Source organism: Trachypithecus francoisi, unplaced genomic scaffold (assembly GCF_009764315.1).
Source record: "Trachypithecus francoisi isolate TF-2019V2 unplaced genomic scaffold, Tfra_2.0 Lachesis_group7, whole genome shotgun sequence".
Taxonomy (NCBI): domain Eukaryota; kingdom Metazoa; phylum Chordata; class Mammalia; order Primates; family Cercopithecidae; genus Trachypithecus; species Trachypithecus francoisi.
In genome coordinates this window covers 20574321-20587491 of record NW_022681472.1, presented here as the reverse complement: position 1 = coordinate 20587491, position 13171 = coordinate 20574321, and positions in this window count along the sequence as shown.

Here is a 13171-nt window from a genome sequence, read left to right as displayed (position 1 = left end):
TTTTCCTGCCTAGATTGTTAGGGACATTTCACACCAGGATTAGAAGCAGAAGCCCAGAAGAGACTTCTGGATGCTACAGGATGTGTTAGCACAACAGACCCAAACGACCCCAGTGTAATTCAGATCTTTGTTGGGTTATCTGCGGGCTGTCTCCAGCCTGCATGGACCTCTCAGTCTGTTGTGATTTGGTCATGCTCTATTTAGACTAAAATGTAGAATTGAGAACATAGAAAAGGCCAGAAGCTTCTAGTGGGAATCACCACCAACAAAAAATGCTAGAGGACTGGACATGATTTTAACTCTCTGTTGAACAGCCATATGAAGAAGTGAGTCTCTTCCACCTTTATAGGAAAATAGCTTTCACTTTTACATTACTAATTGAGAAGCTGCAAATCAACATATAAAGCCCCAGACCAACACTGTCTAGTAGAAATAGAAGGTGAGTCACAGACATAATTTTAAATATTGTACCAGCTATTTTTTAAAAAAATAAAAAGAAATAGATGAAAACAACTTAATATATTTTATTTTACCTAATATTTCCAAAATATCATTTGAACATGTAACTGATATAAAAATTATTAACAAGATATTTAATGTCCTTTTTTATCATATTAGATCTTCACATCTCAATTTGAATTAGCCACATTTCAGGTGCACTGTAGCCACATGTGGCTGCCATATTAGACAACATAACCCTGGACTATCAGTCTTTCATCAGCATGTGAGTTCTCTAAGAGGAGCTCTTCTGAAGGATGAATTTTTTCAAAGGCAGTGCACCGTTGTCATTTATGTTGTGATTTTGGGGCTTGGCGCTGCCAGTCTGGCAGGTGGTGAGTGTCTGGAAACAGAAGTGAGCATGGGGAAGCCTGCTCTCCACTGATGTTTGTTAAGGGTGCCCTTGGGTTTGCCCAGACTGCAAAGGTTGAACCCTTCCAGAGTGGTTATTACTTGTCCAGTTGCTGCATTTTACCAAGTGGAGTTGTCAGACACAGAAGTTTGCCTTGTTCTAGGCTCTGCTGTACTTTTGGACCACTGGATGGTACTTCAAGATGTCTTTACAGGATGTTCATCCCTCTTTGCTTGTGACTGTCTCAATTCAGCTTGCCATTTAGCAGCTGCTTATGCCTCCCCGGTCAAAGATGCTGAGCCATTGTAGTCCCATTCCCAGCTCTCTGTGTTGATTGGTAAATAGAGAGACATCTCAAGGAGCAAGATGTGACATGACAAATTCAAGTTTCACAGACAGAGTGTAGGTTGAGCCACACAGCTCAGTTTTCAGTTTTTCACCTCAATCTGGAATATGCCACATCAATATTGTCTTATTGTCCTAGAAACTTACCAGCTTTCTTGGACAATTTAATTTTACTTCTGGATTTCAAATGCAAAAATTTGTTAATCATACTTCCTAGTTTATGGAACCACATCATTGGTCTGCACAGACTTCTTTCTTGACCAACTAACTGACTGGCTCATTTATATGCCATCTATCTGTCTATCATCTATGGATCTATGTACCTAATATCTATCTATCTATCTATCTACCTATCTATATCTATCGTCTATCTATAACTATCTATCATCTATCTATCTATCTATCTATCTAGCTATCTATCTATCTATCTCTCTCTCTCTATCATCTATCTATAACTATCTATCATCTAGCTATGTATCATCTATGTATCTATCTATCTATCTATCATCTATCTATCTATCATCTATCTCCATTGTCCATTATTTCTTCCATCCATCCATCTTTCTACATATCTCATTTGATCCCCATTTCTCAATTTCTCACTACCATTTCCATTCTTCCTCCCACCATCATCATTTTAATCTATTTGATGATATCCTTCTGTTTTCATGTGTTCTTGTAAAACATTTGATCATGTATTTTAACTTCCACAATTATAATTATGCTGGATAGCTCATTCTATTTTTTGGCAGTTTTATAACTTTATTTGATGATCAGTGGCTAGTTCTCATTCACATTGACTTTCTGTACATTTTGAAAGTGATAACAGGCATGTAGATAACTAAAGTGCAGAGCTTGTTTAGTGAATCTTCATCCTCATTAAGTTTTCTGGGCAACCCAACATGGATATGGTATGGGAGATTCCTTATTCCTTTGGCTCAGGCAGCTTTGTTGAGCCTGGTGTCAGTGTACACATCTGGAGTTCCCCATCTCTTTCATGGAAAATTTCCATATCTCTTTGAGTGCCCAAGGGGCACACTTCTTGAAGTCCACTTTCGTATGTACTTGTGAATGTTGATGGTGTATTCTTGGGTCACCACCTCTGATGGTGGAATGGCCCTTCTCACAACGTTTCTTTGTGGGAGCCATTCTGCTTGGCCCATTTTGGAAAAGAAAGCTCTATTTTCTTTTATTGTTCTGACCTGTTGTTTCTAAGTGCTATCCATGTAGCAGTATGAACATCCAGTCCTTTGTTTCCAGTTGCTGAAGAATACTTTATAGTGGCATCTACCATGTTTTACCTATTCACAAGTGACAGACAACATGATCACCTCCCACTTCCCAGCAACACAAACTGATAAATGTTATGGAGCATGTCTCCTAGTGTGTAAGAATATTTTTGAGAATCATATCCAGGAACAGGATTACTGTGGCATAGGGAATATGACACAGTACTTAGTTAATAGGTAATTCAATGAATTCTGTTAAGTACTACCAGGTTGTTCCCAGAATGTCTGCAGCAGTGTATATTTATTTTTTCTTTTTCCTTTCTTTCTTTTTTTCTGAAACAGTGTCTCACTCCCGTTGTCCATGCTGAAGTGTAGTGGCACAATCTCAGCTCACTGCAACCTCAACCTCCTGGGCTCAGGTGATTCTCCCACCTCAGCCTCCCAAGTAGCTGGGACTACTGGCGCATGCCACCACACACAGCTAATTTTTTGTATTTTTAGTAGAGATGGGGTTTTGCCACATTGCCCAGGCTGGTCTCAAACTCCTGGATTCAAGTGATCTGCCCGCTTCGGCCTCCCAAAGTGCTGGGATTACAGGCATGAAGTACCGCACCCATCCTATTCTATGTTTATATCAACAGACACATATAGAAGGTTTCTATATCTTCATATGCCCCTAAATGATGACATTATCCAGCTTTCCCATTTTAATCAACCTAATGAGTTTCTTGAACTTTATCTTACTGTCGTATTCAAGCACATGGTAAAAGCATAAAACTGGGAGGCCAAACTGGGTGATAAAGCCAAGTTTTCTATTCCCTTTAAAAAACATTCGACCTCATGCTGATTGCTATAGTAAGAGAGGAAATAAAGTCATTAGTGTCATACTTTAGAAGGACAACAGCGTAGAGAGTGAAATATATCAACACAAGCAAATACATTTGAACAGTCCCAGGAAGTCTGTTCTTGGTCTAGGTTGGCCTTGGGAACCTGGGAGACTTCTGAGGATCAATCAATTCTAGGGGAACCTCAATACTGATAAAATGTCTAAAACCAACTTGCTTTCTTACTTCTCCCATGGATTCCTAGATAACTCAGGAAAGACTGTCTATGAGTACATTGATAGGATGAGTCAAAGAAAAACAATAAAATGTTGAAACCTGATGGGCTCGAGGAAAGAAGCTAAATAGTAAGCTATCTCTCAGGCACTGCAAGAGTGGTCGACATGAAACAACAGTGTGCAATGGGGCACTGTGGACTGGACCAAGATCTAGGTCAGTGTAGATATTCGAGAGGCTCTAGTCTGGTGGCAGAGGCATGGTAGGACTCTCCAGATGATGGCTATTCCAAAAGCCATAGGGATGACCATCTCTGAGGAATCTTTCTATTTTGAAGGAATACGTAATTGTTGACTAAAGGCATAAAATAGAATTCCAGACCATCTAAGTCAATACTGGCAAGAGCTAGGCAGGGCTTAAAGGCCCAGCCAATTGGACTAGATCTCAGAGAACCTGGTTGCTAGAATTGAGGTAAGGTTTAGTTTTAAAATCTGAACAAAAGTGAATGGTCTTAGAGAAGATCTGGGACCCAAAGACCTTTAGAGGATTCAGAGCCCACCCCAGATCCCAGAGTGATGAACACAAAGATTTTACCAAACTACACATCACTGGCTGGTGGAGCTAAACCTAGTAATACAGATCCTCTCTTGGCCAAAGCAGCTGCGAGCCTGGATGTGGGTGCACCTGCTGGTCTACACTCCTATTGCCTAGAGTTGAGGGGCTGGAGAAGACAGAGACAGATTGAAATTCCTGAGATTCAGAGTCAATGAGCTTCAATGCCCCATTGTCTGGATTCCCAATTTGGCTCTGAAAATCCTTGCAAATATATTCCAAAGTCTTTAGATTTTCCTGAAAGGTCCATTGTTTACTTCTGTTAGTTCTGATATTTTAAAAGTTTCCTTTCTCTCACCAGGGACTCTCTAGATTATATCAGCATGTCCCTGCATAGGTGGGTTTTTCTGGTGGGTTTTTCTTAGAGTCAGCAGACACTTAAAAAGGTTCTCAAAAGGAAGAGGTGAACCTAAAACCAGGTGAACAAGCACCACTATAGTAAGAGAAGAGTGGGGCAGGCGACTGTGACTCCTATACATTGTCCTGACCAAGTACACTTTGGTAGTGGCCTTTTGAATTTCATGGAATGAGCTGGATAGAGATCAAGTGACTTCACGTTGCTCTTTGGCCAGGCTTCAGCCATGATTGTGTAAGCTGTTTTATGGACTCTACATGGAATGTACCAAGGGGATCTCTGCATCATTTTAAATAATAGCATCATTATGTCCATGCACTTAACAAACTTTCACAAACATTTGTTGCATGAATGGATAAGTAAATGAATGGCAGAAGAGAGGGATGTTGACTCATGCCATGTAAAGACAAGAGGGAGGCTGCTATTCTGTAATGTGAGTAATAGTGATTATGAGAAGACAAGAGAACTGAGTCCAAAGACAACAAATTAGTAGATATGTATAATCAGAAAAAAACAAAATTACAAATGACACAATTTATCCACATATTCTTTTAGAATTAGGTTCTAATTCTTTCAGAATTAGGTTCATTGTAAAGTAATTTCAGAAGTGATTTGACACAGTTGGTAAACACTGCTCTGTGGCATTTTAAGAGAGTCCTTACTCCTTGAGCAAAGGCAAAACAAGGTCACTTCACGGTTTGTTACTAATATTGGGATTTCTCTCCACTTACTCACCCCTCTGGAAGACGACTTACTCACAGAGGTGGCTGGAAACTATTCTATTTCCCTGATCAGTTCTGTAAAGCCTTACGAATGCCTGCAGGAAATCCTAACCCTCCCCTCCAGGCTTTGATCACTCCTAGTCCGGAAGCTGTAATGAGGTCTATAGTCCTCAGGGCCTGAGCATGGTCCTGCCCTTCAAACTCAGGCACCAGCTGATCCCCAGCTGAGGATGCTGGGGGAAAAGTTCACTGTCAAAGGTGAATGGGGTTAAAGATAATATGAGCCTAAACATCCACAGGGATAGCAGATCATGTAGCAAGTAATAATTACACAAGCCGTTACCACTGTGTGGACAGGAAGAAAGAGCCAGAGATGAGAGATGTTTGCCAACCTGATTAAAAATAAAGGACTGAAAATACTAGATTGTGCCAAATGTGTGAACATTAGAGGAACACAATCAAGTTAGTACCGCTGAAAGGTTTACTTGACAAGGATGGCACATTCTGGGGTCGGGGATGCAGTGGGCTGAGGGTGGGGCTTAGTCAGAAGCTCCTCACCCCTCCTTTTACCCCTATATGTTTGGGGGCACGCTGAGAAGTGCAAAACCTCCACCCAGGCAGAAATAAAGCCAAGAAAGGGGTTTCCTCAGGAGCTTTCCTCCATTGTCTGGTTACTGGGAATGCAGTTTCTTCAGGCTTCACTGGAAAAGTAACAGAAAAGTAGAGGCTACACCACAGCCCAACCAGCAAAGAGCAGGTTGGTCTGAGCTCTTCTCTGCTTCACTTCCCAGACTGTGACTCTGCCTCGGGAGCTATGCTCAGGGCTGGAAGATTCCTCCTCTGCCTTGTTTCCTCGCATCCTGAGGAATTAAGGGATAATGCCGACTTTCTGCTTTTAAAGATTGGCCAGTATTTTAATTAGTTCAGATCTCTCTGACTCATGCCACATAAAGAAATAAAAAAGTAGTTGAGTGGCAAATTAATCTCTTCTCATGGTTTTACCCTTATAGCAGATATTAGTCAAGATTTTTAGAAGAACAGGATGATTTTTGTAAACAAACAACACAAAAGTCATTTCAGGTGAACATATTCACAGCCTATTTTGGGCTGTAGATATTAAAAACTGCTGATTGGGATGATGTATATCCATATTTCAGCCAAAGTAGGTGGTCAAATGCCCCCCAGCAAGCAAGCCAATCAGTTTAAAAGGTTGTTGTTTTTTTTTTTTTTTAACTTTTTGTTTTTCTTGGACAGCAAATTCACCACCACCACTCTCCTCTACCCACCTCCCCACATTGCTTTAGCTCAGTGTCATTATTTAAATCTGATGCATAAAGATAAATCAGCATCGAGACACCTCAATTCATTTAACCTGGCCAAAGCCCTGCGTTGTTCTAAATGCAATAACACTGTCTAAAGTGTAGCCGCTGCCTAAAATTTTAATGGGAGGATGTTCATTTTCTTGCTTATGTAAATTTTGTAAAAATACTTAGCAATTTTTAGGTTTTGAGATAGTTTTCCAACTATAAAATAAATAATATCTGGTTTTCAACATTTTCAGCTCCAAAATGAAATGAGAAGCAAAGGCAATATCCATTAATTTATAATTAAACTGGTTTGGAAAAGGGGAGCACATGCTAGCAGATTGGTCCTCGGTGACTGATATGCTCACTGCCACAGTGCCGCCACCGGAGGATGATTTATTATTTTTCCTAATGTTTCTCACTCCTATTTCAGCCGAGAAGGTCACCCACAAAAGACAGAATCTGGAAAAGACAGGAAAACAGTTTGACTCTGGTTCTAGCCTTTTTCTCTTTCCTTTCACTTAAATTTCCGTATTTACAACTTACCAGTCTTAAATGTGACACTCAGCAGACACAAACTGTATTCTTGAGAGGATTAAAGGATTATTCACTTGCTAGCTTAATCAGATTAATCAGAGATTTTGAACAAGATATCTAATGCCATTCACAAGATGAGATGTGTGATCATTGCCTGTAAGTTGAATTTGACTTGACCACACACATACACACACACACTCACACGCACATATACACATACATTGATTTATATGCATTATGATATTATTATTCATAATAATTATAATCATATCATCATGACCTACCTTCTAATGCCTACCTTATCTAGTGACAGAGAAAGAAAAGGCTATGTGCCTGTATGTTGGCTACTGTTAAGTTACATTTGAACTACTGTGTTCAGTATAGATAATTTGAATTTATGTTTAGAACTGCCTTTTTGTTGGCATACTATTCCAGAATCTCTGGAACTTAAAAAAAAAAAAATACTTCTGCTTTTTACATTCATTTAATGTAACCCCTGACATGTTAATATTACTAATTTAAATTATAATGCAAGAATAATAAATATATTTTTTGAACGTATATTATTATTTCAAATTATTGCTTTTTCATTCTTATTAGAGGCTTAAATCCTAGTCTACATTTATTTTAATAAGCTCTTTTTTTCTACAGAAACAGGAGGCGGCAAAGACCCTTTGTACTGCAGACATATTAAATCAGGATTGGAAGCAACTGTCCCATTGTATGAACTCTTATTTTAAAGCAGTCTGAGTTAAGCAGATTTTGTTGGATTTACTTTTATTTGGGTCTTATGCTATTTGCAGGATAGACATTGTAATATTGAAAATATTCTCAAAGATAGGAAGAAGCAAAATTAAAGTGTGAGCCCTATTTGTCCACTCTATTAATCAGAATCATTTGATCCAGGAACTTCTGAGACCCTTGGGAGCAGAATTTAGATCTATCTCCATATTGGCTTTGTGGTTCAGAGTGCAATGGCTTTGATGTTGTTGCTTTCCAGCTAGGGTCTAATTTATTTCTGGAAGTTACACATTTATTATAAAATCTTAATAAATCTGTTTAATATAGTCATTAATGTTTGCCTGGTAATAATGCTGTCTTTAATATATAATAGCAATACCTAATACTTGAACTTGTTTAGTGTTTTATATTCTTCAAGGTCCTTTCGCAGATTTGATCCTTACAGCAATCACATGAAATTAAAAGGCATTTCAATTTGTATTTTGCAGATGAGGAAACAGATACAGAAAGAATAAGTGCTTTACTCAAGGTTAAGTGATAGGGTTAGGACCAGCATCCAAATCTTTTAACTTTGAGTCCAAATAATGACACTCCTTTTCCTGTTGTACTTTGAGGCATTTTCCCAGTAACAGTTGTGAGGTTGCATAGATCCAGCTACACTTACCCTGCATAAAAAGTTGTGTGTGTCAAGAACAGAAAACCAAACACCGCATGTTCTCACTCGTAAGTGGGAGTTGAACAATGAGAACACATGATCACAGGGAGGGGAACATCACACCCCGGGGCATGTGGTGGGCTAGGGGAGGGATAGTATTAGGAGAAATACCTAATGTAGGTGACTGGTTGATGAGTGCAGCAAACCACCATAGCACGTGTATATCTATGTAACAAACTTACACATTATGCACATGTACTCTAGAACTTAAAGTATAACAAAAAAAAATTATGTGTGTGTATGTTTTGTGTGTGTGTGTCAGAGAGAGAGACAGAGAGAGAGAGAGAGAGATGTGATATAGCTTAGTAAGTTTATAGGTGTGGTTTACAGCAATTAAATAAAATAAACAATGGTTCCCACCTAGCAGACACTGAAAACCAAAAATAGCAAACAAACGTGAGCAATGAAGTCTGGTCAGTTTTCTGATCTTTGGAGCTTCAATGTGATTTTATTGCTACACTAGAGCCAAAAGTTAGCAAAGGATGAAATCACGAGCTGCCATTTCACAGCCTTTAGTGCACTCTGAATGCTACCTAACTTTTATAGCACTTACAATTTACCAGGCATGGTACCTACATTATCTCATCCAATCTTGACACCCATCTTATGAGGTAGGTTCCTTAGTCTCACTCTCATTTTTCAGGTAGAGAAACTGAAACAGAGAATTTTAAGTAACAAGCACAAGGTCACACCGCTACCCAGGGGTGGGTGGAGCCTAGAGCTGAAGGCAGGGCCTTTGTTCCCCATCACTACAGACCTGCCTTCCTACCGTCCAGCTTGCGTTTAACACTCTGGCTGCCTTACAAAATATGCTTCCTATATTGAAACCTAATAATCTTAATGATTGCGTTGTGCGTGCATTTGCAGCATTATCTTTTAACAGAAATGGTGACATTTGTTCTGATTTAATTTCATTTTCATCATGCTTTAAGGGCTTAGTATGTGCCAGATAGACATGAGATGTTTTCCCATTTGCTGAAGTTAATCCTCACTTGGGAGACCGATATTGTTTTGCTCATTGGCAGATAGAGAATATGAGGCTGAGAGAAAGTAAGTAACCTACCCAAGTACAAGGCCAAGTAAAAAGGCTGGATTCAACCCCAGCCTGATTCCATGCCATTTGGCCTTTCTCTGCACCTTGACACCTCATGGAGGGTAGCTGGCGGGGAGGACTACGCTAAACTTCCTGTCCTAGCCTCACTAGAAGTGACCAAACCAGAACTGGAAATAAAGATGCTCAGCATTTCATATTTGCTGAATTATCTTCTCCCCATGTGGGGGCCTGGAAACCTTCATGTGTCTTAGCAAATTTCATTAACATGAAGTAATGAAACCCAGTTTCCCTTTTTTTCTCCCTGGACCTAAGTAATCTTTTTCATTTTATAAAGTCACATTTTTACTTTTAATCAAATGTACTATATTACATCTTATTATCTTTCATCTTTTTTGAGAGGATGGCTGTGTTTGTTGATTTGGGTTTCAATGTGTATCCCTATAGATGTTTTTTGTTCTAACAGAACAGAGCAGTGTGAAGTTACAAAGGTCAGGATCATTTGTTTAACTAGGTAGGGCTAATCCCACACTGATTCCTATCTGTGCTGGGTAGAAAAATGATATACAGAAGGAAGAATGTTGATATTTTAAAAATCTATGTGCTTAGGTGGAATCCATCATAGGCTAATGTTCAGGGACAGAGAGTTAATTGAGATAGGCATGACTATTTTTTCCTGTTTGCGTCTTTACATATCATTTGCAAAATATCTTAAGTACAGTTAGCACACAGCCTATCAAATATGTGCATTTCCTTCTCCTCCCTACAAATTCCCTGATGCCCCAAAGCAAGGCAAAACAAAACAAAACACAGAACAAAAGAGCAAGTTTAAGAATAGGAGTTTACCATAAATCTGTCCTCTGAAAACACATTTGTGTTGGATTAAAGCAACACTAAATTTCTTCCTCTAAAAATATTTGGTAGTGACTTTCATTCCGTTAAGAGTGGTTGTTTTATTTCATAGAAAATGTTAACAAAGCAGTACTATTGTGGAAGTTGATGAGTTAAATGAGGTTTACTGAAAAAAAAAAAAAATGAAGTCAGCCTGTTAAACACATTATTAGCTTCTATCAAAATATCTCCTGGAAAGGTCCCTAATGTGTACACAAAACATGTGGAATAAATTTTGGGCTTGTGTTTAGGAAGTGTCTTGGCTCAGTAACCTTTTGAGGAAACATGGCTATGTGAGGTGCTTGTTCCTGTGTGTGTGTGTGTATGTGCATGTGTGATTGTGTGTGTGTCTGTGTGTGTGTTCACAGTGGGATTTCTCATAGTTGTCTTTTTTTTTTTTTTTTACAACGACTCTGTTGTAGCTTATCCTGCATTTTCAACAAAGGCTGATACTTCTGAAGAGTCAGGCCTTTGAGAACTGGTGTGCAAGAGGTTATGGCGTGGTCATTTCATGGATTGAGAAATCCTATTCCATTTTAACCTAAACCATAAGGGATTGTGTGACTGTCTTAGCAGGTTCCAGGATCACTCAGATTTAGTGTCTGAGCAAAGATACTGGATTTAGGTAACTGCAATCATTGGTTAATGTGGCAGTTATTCTAAATGAATGACCCAAATAGGCGAGACTTCAAGGTTATGGGTCAGTGGAAACCTTTCCCTGGTTTCCACATACAGCTGCTCACTGGTGGGGGCTTTCCCATACAGCCAGGGTGTGTGTGTGTGTGTGTGTGTGTGTGTGTGTGTGTGTGTGAGAGAGAGAGAGAGAGAGAGAGAAGCGAATTCTCAGCTTGGATGTATTGTTAATTTTGGAGATGGAGCCCTGGAGGCAGAGGAGGTGGGCCTCTTCGTGAGTCTGCATATGAGTCAGCTGGAGCTCTGGAAATGTCCTATATCTTGGTCTGGATGAAATATTTATATGTAAAAAACAAAATGTGTATTTAAAATGTATATGCTTTACTGTATATAAATTATACCTAAAAATCAAAAAGTCAAGAATCACTTTCTTTACAACGAATGTGTATTATTTTGGCAGTATTTATTTTTGCACATGTTACAGTTCCACTTCGGGTTCTTTTAGACCTCTTTATGAATCCCTGACAGCGAGAGGCAGTGGTGGTTTGGGAGAAAGCACTCATTTTCACAAGCAGTCCCAGATCTGCTCAGTCCGTGCTCTGAGCCATGTGTGCTCAGCTCTTCTGCCTACTCCCAGCCCTCCCCATTATGTCTTTTTTCCCAACAGAGAGTTTACTAAAAGGAATTTTTCAAAGTTCCACTGTACTGGGTGTTTCCATTCTCTTTCAGAGTCCCCAGCATTTAAATCCTTCCCTGAACCCTTATGCTTTGACACACAGGTGGTCCTGCTCCTGGGATTATTTCAGAAAAACAACACTGAATTTTAAAATTTGTAAAATGAACCGAAAAATCCTTAAATGAAAAAGAATGAGGCCGATACAATGGAAGACATAATCTCAATGACGAAAAATAGGATCATGTTGCTTTATTTCCAAGCAGCAGCCCCTCTTGATCTCTTAAAAAAATCAACACATTAATGATGCATTTGCAAACAAACTTGTTTTTACCTAGTGCTGACAGTCAGGCAAGCAAGGGGTTAGAGAAAAGAAAGGAAGGCAAGGCCAGGGGATTGCTTTGCTGCACTGTCTTGGTTTCCCGGCCTCGGCTGATGGAATTATTGTTTATTTTTTTAATTTTCAGAGGTGGGCCGATGACAGCTGAAGAAGACTGTATTTGCTGAGGAGCAGCATGCTGGTCGAGAGGAGCAGAGCTCCTGAGGGAGACCTAATGGTTCCTCTCCTTCCTGCACGGAGATAAAGACTTATAATAAGCGTGTATGTTCACCATCTGGCTCTGCGCATGTGGTCCTTATGGAGGGGAGAACAGCACAATCTGTAAATGATCAGGAGCCATGGCGCTCTCTCCAGAGAATCCACGATGCAATCAAGGTGACAGATGGCATGGCCACTGCTGTGGCCTCATGGAGAAGATCAAAATCACCTTCAATAAACTCTGACTGAAATGGGCATGAGCACCTCAAAAAAGTCAGTTTGTCAGTCAAACTGCCACAGCAAGCTGCATTGGGGAAACGCAGCGGCCAGCTCTCTGTTTTCAATCGTTTCCGTCTGACTGGGCCTGAACTATGATCTTTCTCAAATTGTCCTTTCTGTTTAGCTGAAGCAGGCCAGCAAATTGCCAGATTCATTGCTTTATTGAAGAAAATTGAAAACACGATGTCCTCAATTCCAGGGACGCACAGCTGGCAGGTGCTGGGACACCCAGGCGCAGAGAATGGACCCCGTGTCTTCAGCCCAAGTTTGCCCAACTTTAGGCAGATTTTTGGATACGAAAATAAAATGCAAATGTGTGCCTGATCTGAAAAGATGAGCTGGCAATGGTTATGTAAAGGGTATTAAGTGTCCAATAAATGTTTGTAGAATAAATATGTGGTTGAAAAGAGGAAGAAGGAAGAAAGGGGGGAAGGAAGGAAGAAGGAAGGACAGGAACTCCTAGTGTCATTGATACTATGTATTTTAACAGCAGGCTGCTGCCTTGATGATGGAACTGATATTTGTTTCCATTTCTGTGCATATGGGTTGCATATGGGTTTCTGTGGACTTGAAGCCTTGGCCATAAGGTTGATGAAATACCGATATATTATATTGTCCTTGTTAAATTACATAGAATT